The sequence below is a fragment of the Papaver somniferum genome, chromosome 3 (genome assembly GCF_003573695.1).
Source record: "Papaver somniferum cultivar HN1 chromosome 3, ASM357369v1, whole genome shotgun sequence".
Classification (NCBI taxonomy): Eukaryota; Viridiplantae; Streptophyta; class Magnoliopsida; order Ranunculales; family Papaveraceae; genus Papaver; species Papaver somniferum.
The window spans coordinates 101,131,095-101,141,371 of record NC_039360.1 but is presented as its reverse complement, the minus strand read 5'-3'; positions in this window follow the sequence as shown (position 1 = coordinate 101,141,371).

The window sequence follows — 10,277 nt, the reverse complement described above, 5'->3', positions numbered from 1 at the left end:
TATCTGGTTTCCACAAAGATTTCCAGAATGCCTCATCAAGTCCTAAGATAGAAACATTTATACTGGTTTCATTTAGCTTATCATACATTGACTTTACATAGAAGGTTCCAGATTTGGTGAGTTTCCATCTCAGGATATCTTTTTTAGGATTATTATCTTTATCTAAGAAGAGATTGATTTTGCAAAAAAAATCAGCAATATGGTTAGGGAAGCTAGCATGTATGAGAGATGTGTTCCATTTATTGTGGTTGTGTCTATTAAGTCTGCGACTACCGAAAGATTGGAGTTATTGCTTGAATTGAAATTCATTATGTTTTCAGTTAATCCCTGTATCCAATTGTCTTCCCAAATATTTATGCTGGATCCATTTCCTACCTCCTAGATACTATTTTGTGTCACTAGGTTCAGACCTGTGCAAATGCATCTCCAGGTCCATGAACATCCATCTGGGAGTTTTGCTTTGAGTGGAGATTTGTTTCTAAAGTACCTAGATTTTAGAGTTTTTCCCTAAAAAGAGTTAGGCTATGTTAATAATCTTCAATCTAATTTTATGGCTGGATTGAATTTATGTACATCTCTGAATCCTAAACCTCCCTTATTCATTGGTTTACACATATTTGGCCAAACTTTGGGGTAGTAACCTTTTGTGCTAGGTTCAATTCCCCACCATAAGTCTCTTTGGATTGCATTTATCTTATTGGTTATTTTCTAAGGTAAAATGAAGCACACCATTTGATAAGATGCCATATACTAGCCAAAACAAATTTATTAAGGACCATTTTACTAGTTTGAGGTAGGACCTTACTTTTCCAATCTTGAGATTTATGCTCTATCTTTTCAAGGATAAATTCAAAGGTTTTAATTTTTGATATCTATGAAAAAATGAGTCCCTAAATAAGAATCTATTAGGTTAATGTGTTTTATTTTTAGTAGTTTTGACATCGTTCTTTGGTGTTTGGAGTGTACCTTCTTTCTAAAGAATACTCCTGATTTATCAAAATTTATCAGTTGACCAGAAGCTTGACTGAAAAGTTTGATTGTTTGCAAAAGACTTTTGCAATCCACTAGATCAGCTTTGATGAAAAGAAAACAGTATCTGCAAGTAGTAGATGAGAGATAAGGGAGTTTTTTGGGGTTATTTTGACCCCATGCAAAAGTTTCTTTTCCTCTTGAGCTAGGAGTAACCTAGAAAAAACTTACATGCATATAATAAAGAAGTATGGAGATAAAGGATCTCCCTGTCTAATCCCTTTGGAATGTTTAAAAAAAATTCCCGTAGATCCATTAAGTAAAACAACTATTGAAGAGGTAGAGATGCACTGTTCTAAAAGCAAACTTTCTCACTAAATCCAAAAGTTTTCAAAGATTTTGGTAAAAATTTCCAGTTCACCATATCGAAAGCTTTTGAATATCTATCTTGACTCCCAATCATCCAGATTTAGCCTTCTTTTTCTTAAAATAATGAATGATTTCTTGTGCAACTATTATATTATTTGAAATTTGTCTAGATGAGAGGAAAGCATATTGGAAAAGAGATATAATTTTATCTAGAAGAGGTTTTAATCTCTTAGTTATTATTTTAGTGATGAGCTTATAGATTATGTTGCAGATTTCCTGGGTCTTTAGGGTGTTGAACCTTTGGAATTAGAAAAAGGTGAGTTTTATTTAATTATGCATTCATCTTTCCAGTTTCAAAGAATTCTTAGACTGTTCGAATTACTTGGATTCTTTGAAACTGGAAAGATGAATGTATAATAAATAAAAGAAGCTAACTGGGAAACCATCTGGACCTGCAAATTTATTGGGTTTCATGTTTTTTAGGACTAGGATAATTTCATCTTTAGAAGGGATGGAGAAAATGGTTGTTCGAATTACTTGGATTCCTACTGTATCCCAGTTATTTGAAAAGAAGCTAACTGGGAAACTATCTGGACCTGGAGATTTATTGGGTTTCATGTTTTTTAGGACTAGGATAATTTCATCTATAGAAGGGATAGAGAAAATGGTTGTGTTTTCTAGATAGAGATACACGGGGTTATGTTGTTTAAGATATTGTCATGTAAGGAGTGATCAACAGCTTCTTCAGTGAAGAGGTATTCAAATACTATTTCCAGAACTTTTATTTGATAAAGTGGGAAAGTCTAAAATTAGTTTGGAAACATAATTCCAGCGACTGAGTGATTTTTATAAGCGAAAAATATAGTAATTTTTATGAAGCAATTTTTTATTTTTATTTTGATGTCTGGGTTTAATAGAAGAAGCAGATTTTTATTTCTTGTTTCTGGTATCCCACATATTCCAAACACTTTCCTATACTAAAGTTAAATTTGTTTCCCATCATCCTTGATAAAATATGCTTAAGTTCCAAAAGAAAAACTACATATTAGCTTAGACATAAATAAGAAAGAAAAATAAATAAATACGGTCTTAATTATTATAATACAAAACAAGAACACCATTTGAATTACATAGAAGAAGAAAAGGTTGATTATCATTCATCGCTCATTGATAAGAGTTTTGAACTGATGAGGTGTTGTGTAACTTAGAAGAGGGAATGTGGGGTGTCTAAATGAGTTGAAAATATGTAACTATGCTTAACACTAACCCTAATACTAAACACTATCATTTCTATTTTCACACACTAACATTGATCACTTAAACAAAAAAAAAACTTAATATCTCTTTTATTTTCATCCAAATCAAATTATAAATCTTAATATAAAAAATAATTTCATCTTTTTTTCCAATCCATCCTTGTTCCACTCTAGAATCATGCTTAACAAATAAGTTTTTTATCAAGACATTCCTCTTCCCAAGGGAACTTAATGATTTATGCATTAAGTTCCGATCGATCGATCTAATTCTTTTTTATATGATATCGGACCAGAATCGTCGGATGTTGATGTTTTACGTCCGTCGATTGTGCTTGATGTTCTTCGTAGATTAAGAACATCAAACAGAATCGGTGGACACGTCAATGAACATCATCCGATTTTCATCGATGTTCTTCATTTTGATGAACATCAACAAGCATCAGTCGATGTTCGCTGACATATCCACTGATTGTTGCTCAATTTTTTTTTTTTGTAGATTCTTTAGTTTAAAATCGGCTAACATAAACCTGTACATATGTCGATTCTGGTTTTCACAAAGTAAGAGTCGGTGATTACGGGTGTGTCATATCCGCCAAAATGTCCATTTTTCTACATGTTGCTATAATCGGTCATAAAGAGGCTCCAGTATGTACAGACTATGGTTTTAATTTCACAAAAAAAAAAAACTTGTTTTCACAATCGGCTGAAAACAAAATAGATATTACATAGATGAACTTCTTCTTTTTTGGTTATCACGTAACATTTTATTTTACAAAATAAATGTTACATGGATGTTTAAGAGATAGTCAAGAAAATTATAAAACAATAAAAATAAAATTCAAATAACAAATAAAGATACAAATTACGAATATATCGCAAAGACAGAGTGCGATGAACTGCAATAGTACCCAATTTTTATCAAAGAGTGAGGAATGGTATAAACCGGAATAAAATCCAACCATTTAAGATAGTTATCTTTTTCAAAAAGAGATGCTTCTAAAACAAAGAAGTGTCCACTAGCCAAAGTAGTGGTGGTCCTGAACTTCAGTCGATGGTAGGAAACTCACTAAAATGGAACTAACAAAGGAGTCTGCGGGTTACTCTAACAGTTATTTCAGACGAACCCATATGTTCTAAATCTCTTGGACTGAGGTGAAATCGAAGCGCCGTCGAGTTGAATCATTGATGTTCTTGAATAATCTAAAATGATAAACCACAAACCAACCAAAATACCTAGAAATAATCACCTAGGAAACAAAGACAGCATCACATAAAGTTGAAGACATAATTGCACAAAAGTGAAGAAAGATGTCAAACGACATCAAAATAACAAATTTAAATCAATACACTAAAAACTAATAACAATATCTAAGCAAAGGGAATGAGGCTACTAGATGAGTTTTTAGGATTTTTCTGTTTTTTCAAAGAGGGAAGACAGAGAGGGGAGAGGTAAACTAAATCATTTTGCTTATCTGTATCCCATGTAACCCTTGTTTTCACTCGATAATATTTTTCTAAATCGTAAAATGTATTCTTGAGCATTTGTTACGTACTTACATGAGACTTTTTTTAAAAAAAAAATTGTTATATATTAAAAACCTACATTTTTTCATAATATGAATTATAAATTAAAATTTGTGTCAAAAGGATGTAACAAGCTGTAATTTGTTTGGCTTGCATAAATATACCTTGTTGGTGATGGTTGAGATTGTTATGTTTGTAAATTAGATTGTTTGGCATATACAGTAGAACCTTTATAATTTAATCCGCGATAAATTAATAATCACGATAAATTAATAAGTTTTGCCGGTCCCGAGTCGGGACTAACATGCTAAATTAATAATTTGCTAAATTTATAAATAATAATTTTTTAGCTTTTTATAGGTCCCTTCGAATATATAAATTAATAACTCTCCAATTTATATAAATTTATTTTTACATTTTTGCTAATTTGGTCAAGAATGATTCATTTGTGACTTGGTTTTTCTTAAAATTGATGTCACATTGAATTTTATCTTGGATTTCTCTTAAAAACATATTTAATATCTTAATTTGCAGCTTTGATAGCTTCTTTACGGGAAGGTGGCTCTGTAACTACACTTTCATCTTCAACTTCCACATCATTACTTTCGTCTTTTCCCATGACACTCTCAATTATTTCTTCGTCAGTGAAAAAATCTGAAATAATATCCTTTTGAGGGCAGTTTAAAAGAAATTCAACATCCATTCCACTGTGATAATTCAATCTATTGATTAAATTTTGCAATTCCCTGGTTCCTTTATTATCTAACGTTTTACTTGGATTCTTTGATGCGGTGTCATCCATTAAACGAATCTTACAATGACAAAAATAATTTGCAATGGAATAAGGTGAACGTATTGGTTCATTTTTTTATTTTTAGAATTAAACAATTTTTTGACAAACTAATTAATATATAATTTAATAATTATTAATTTATGCGATTATTTAATATCGCGATAAATTGGTAAATTTGCTAGTTCGGATGCTATTATTTTATAGGGGTTATACTGTATGCATCCTATATAACTATTTTCACTTGTTAAAAATGTATTTTTCTAAATCGGAGAATGTACTTTTGTGTATTCGTTACATACTTACATGCGACTTTCCAAGAAGAGAAAAAAAAATGTTTTACATTGAAAACATACTTTGTTTAATACTATTTATTGGAAATTTTAATTTTTGTCAAAGGTATGTAGCAAACTATAATTTTAAAATATAAAAAATCGTATAACCAAACCTAAATATTTGTTTTGAGTCTGAATGAAATAGTTGTGTAATACACAAACTTTCCGGACACTCATAATCCCAAAACAACCATTTGTTTAGACAAAATCCGGTAACTACCACAAAATTATTTATCCATAACCAATTAATTTATTACCATCATTCGTCTGCGTCCATACACCAGAAAAAGTTTTCTTCGCTACCACAATTCAATCAAACATTGCATCTAAATTGTTCATCTCATGGAAGATAAGATAACATGGGTCCAGAATTGTATTAAGATTGTCATAAAGTAATATGAGGTGTGTTTTCATTTGTAGTGTTTCTCTAGTGCCTTCTCAACGACAGCGAAAAAACTTTGGGTATCAACATCGTTGACAACAAGTTGAAATCTCAGAGAGACTTGAGAAAAATGGTCAAGCAACTCCTCAAATTTGTCTATCATAGATTTACAAGGTTGTTCATTCTTGTTGACATATTGGTGAACCCGTTGTTGAAAACTGATACAATTACTTCTACTCAGTCACAAGATTTCCCTACCGAAGCTAGAATGTTTAAATGTTATCCTCAACAGTACATGTGCGGCGGTTGTTGATAGTTGTTCATATCCATGTTGTTTCTAATGATGTCACTCACGTAGACTGAGTGAATCAAAATGATGACAGAAACAAAAATCCTAAATACCCCCCCCCCCCCCCCCCCAAAAAAAAATAAATAAATAAATAAATTAACCTAATCTTAACAAAGAGAAAATTATAAATAAATAAAGATAAAAAATCTTTTAATAAGCACTTGGGAAAAGGAAAGAAAACAGACCTATTAAATCGATATAATAATGTGGGTCTTTAATAACACGTATGATGAAGGAAAGTTTCCTTCTTCGGTACTGTCGTTTCTATATCTTCCATCATTGTTTATTATCTCTTTTTTAACCTGATGGTATGGTTTCACAGCTTAGGATTCATCATCAAGAGTATTGGTTGTAGTGGGGAAGCGGTGATGTGGTTTTAACACATTGTTAATATCCTCACAATGAACATTAATTATAATATGGAAGGGTCACTATATTTACTATCATCTGTTGTTAATTAACAGACTCCATTTTGTGCGTGATCGATCATTCGTGGAATCAAGCTGTCTGTGCAAGAACTCTGAAGATTGAAGAGTATAAGATTTTTTTTTGGTATTCTGATCTGTCTGATAACTTATTGCATACTTAATTGACTGAATTCCAAAAAGTTGTTTATCTCGAATAGAATTTCAAAACTTGTTGTATAGATTATTAATCTATCTATGTGATTCTCTTTGAGATATACTTTGATAGTTTGTAAACTAAGATTGATTATTTCGATAGTCTTTATCTTAGTTGATCGGACCGACAAAGGATTTTATATTAATTAAACGGAAATACCTTTGTACTCAACCTTATTTCTGATTAAATTGTTGATCTCGGAGACTGATAGATAATTTAGTCCTTTACTATTTATGATTATAATCCAAAGGAGTTGAGTGATATAAGACTTCACATCGGGTGAAACAACTTGAGATAGTTGACTCTATCTTGGGATTCATGTGCACCGTCCAAATTGGTTGTAGGTGCAAGGATACTGAAGGAACTAAGTAACTTGGTGTTAGTTTACTTGGTATCAACTATACAAAGTTATTTTAATCAATTTGTATAACGGCTCAATTTTAAAAGTATCCAAAAACTAGACTGGGTCCTGAGGTTTTTCTTCCTTGCAGTTTTGCTCGTTAACAAAATCTTGTGTGTCATGTGATTTACTCTATGATAAGAATTTCATTCTTATCACGGCCAGGAGAAGCGTTTGCTGTTGCAGACAATGAAGAAAACAAGTAATAAAAAGGTATTATAAATTTTGATGCCCCAATACAGGACCTGACCTCTCTTTTTATAGACCTGGAGACAAACCAATCCTAATAAGACTCTTAAACAGACTCCTAAAACTATTGAACTCCCCGTGGTTAAAGAAACTCGGTGAGAAAAACCTTACAAGGAATTCTAGTTAAACTAAAAGACTGAAATTTAAACCTATAGAAACTCTGACGCGTAATAAAAAGTGTTCCCAAACATATGACAGCAGTTTATGCTTCCATGAAATGATTTGATCCTATCATTCCATCCCCCTTTGAAACTGCCTTGTCCTCAAGGCATAATAACGATAGTTCATTTCTGCTTCGTCGTCGCATGTTGGCTCCGGTAATTTACTATGAATCTTCACATTTGAGGATAGCGCTTTCTTGAGATAGGAGACATGAAATACTGGGTGTATTCGGGACTCGCTTGGTAATTCCATCTCATAAGCAACCTTACCAATCTTTTGCAGTACTTTAAATGTTCCATAAAACTTAGGTGCAAGTTTCTGATTACCTCTGCGAGTTGTAGACTGTTGTCGGTAGGGTTGCAACTTCGATACACATAATCTCCAACCTGAAATTCTCGGTCAGTATGCCTTGCGTCCCCTGTTTGCTTCATCCTATTCTGGGCTATATTTAGATTCTCCTTGAGGGCCATCAGAATTTGATCTCTTCAAGCTAATGCTTCTTCAACTGGCATACTTCTGGCCTCTCCAGGAATGTAATGGTGCATGAAAGGAGGTGGTATTCCATATAATGCCTCAAAAGGAGTCATCCGGGCAGATGTGTGATACGTTATGTTATACCAATATTCTGCCCAATGAAGCTACACAGACCAACTTTTTGGTTTATCCCCAATAAAGCAACGCAAATAAGACTCTAGGCACCGGTTCACCACTTCCGTTTGACCGTCCGTCTGAGGGTGACAAGAAGAGCTCATTCTCAGTTCGTTACCTTGAAGTCGAAACAATTCCTGCCAAAACTTACTAGTGAACACAACGTCTCGATCTGACACAATCGATCGTGGAAATCCATGCAGCTTCACAACAGACTCTACAAAAACCCTTGCCACTGACGTTGCTGTGTACGGATGTTTTAACGCCATGAAATGTGCATATTTGGTTAGGCGATCCACAACAACAAAGATAACGATCTTACCACGTGAGTTTGGTAGTCCATCAATAAAATCCATGGATATGTCTACCCAAATAGTCTCAGGTATAGGTAATGGTTGCATTAATCCAGACGGCGACAACGTCTCGTATTTATTCTTTTGACATACTTCGCAGTGAGATATATAATCTTTAACATCTTGTCTCATTCCTTTCCAGTAAAATAATTTTGAGAGTCTCTTTACTGTTTTCAAGTACCCGGAATGCCCAGCCGCAGGCGACGAATGAAATTCCTGCAATATCAACTCTTTCCAATGAGATTTAGGGTTTAACACCCACTTTTGGTGGTATTTAAGTAACCCTTCTTCCACTGAGTAGTTCTTGGCACTGAAATTTGATTGATGTAGCTTTGTAATTTGTTCCTGCACCCATGGATCAGCTCTCAATTCTTTCTTCGATTCATCCATACAAGTACAACTAGCATACGTGATGGCATAACTCTCTGGACTATCATGCATCCGCGACAAAGCATCAGCCGCACTTTTTTGTACTCCCCTTTTATACTTAATTTCATAATCGTATCCCAACAATTTTTCCAACCACTTTTGTTGTAATGGAGTAGTCGCTTTAGCTTCTAAAAAATATTTTAGATTTTGTTGATCCGTATAAATTGTAAAATGCCTACCAAGTAAATACGGTCTCCATTTAGTTACGGCATGTACCACTGCGAGCAGTTCCTTTTCATACGTTGATAAGCCAAGATGTCGGGGTGCAAGGACTTTGCTTGTGTACGTAATTGGCTTTTGATTTTGCATCAATATTGCCCCAATTCCATGTCCACTAGCATCTGTCTCATAACAAAATTCTGATCGAAATTAGGAAGTGTTAACACTGGTGTTGTCGTCATAGCTTTCTTTAAGGCCTCGAATGCATTGACAGCTTCCTATGACCAAAAGAAATTGTTTTTCTTTTACATCTGGGTAAGGGGATATGATATACTTCCGTAGTTCTTAACAAATTTTCGGTAATACCCAGTCAACCCCAAAAATCCACGAAGACCCTTCAATGTTTTTGGCGTCGGCCAATTCAACATACTCTCAATCTTGGAAGGATCTGCCGAAACCCCTTTAGATGTGATGATATGCCCTAGATATTCGGTTTTCTCCTTTCCGAACGAACATTTACTAAGTTTCACTACAAGTTGATTCTTTAACAAAATCTGGAATGCAGTTTCTAGATGTTTCAAATGCTCCTCCCACGTTCGACTGTAAACCAAAATATCATCGAAAAACACCAAAATAAACTTTCGTAAATGGGGTCGAAAGATCTCATTCATTAGGCGTTGAAATGTTGACGGTGCATTAGTTAAGCCGAACGGCATTACCAAAAATTCATAATGCCCGTCATGAGTGCGAAAGGAAGTTTTGAATATGTCTTTGTCATACATACGAATTTGGTGATACCCGGAACGCAGATCTAATTTTGAAAAATATCTACACCCATGCAATTCATCAAGTAGCTCATCAATGACAGGTATAGGAAACTTATCTTTAACGATTACTTGGTTGAGCGATCGGTAGTCGATGCACATACGCCACGTTCCATCCTTCTTCTTGACCAAAAGGACTGGTGATGAGAAGGGACTTGTGCTTAGTGTAATTAAACCTGCATCCAAAAGCTCCTGGACTAGTCGTTCGATTTCATTTTTTTGACAGTGCGCATAACGGTATGGTCGGACATTGACTGGTGCAGCTTCTGATAACAACGATATCTTATGGTCATGAGTTCGAATTGGTGGCAACTTGGTGGGTGTTGCAAATACAGGAGTGTATCGAGCAATTAATTGTGTAATCTCCTTTGGTAACTTGGACGTTGTCTGACTCGTTTCCAAGTTTTGAACACGACAAACTAAAGCTGAAGCCCCCTGTTTGATTAACGTCTCCATTG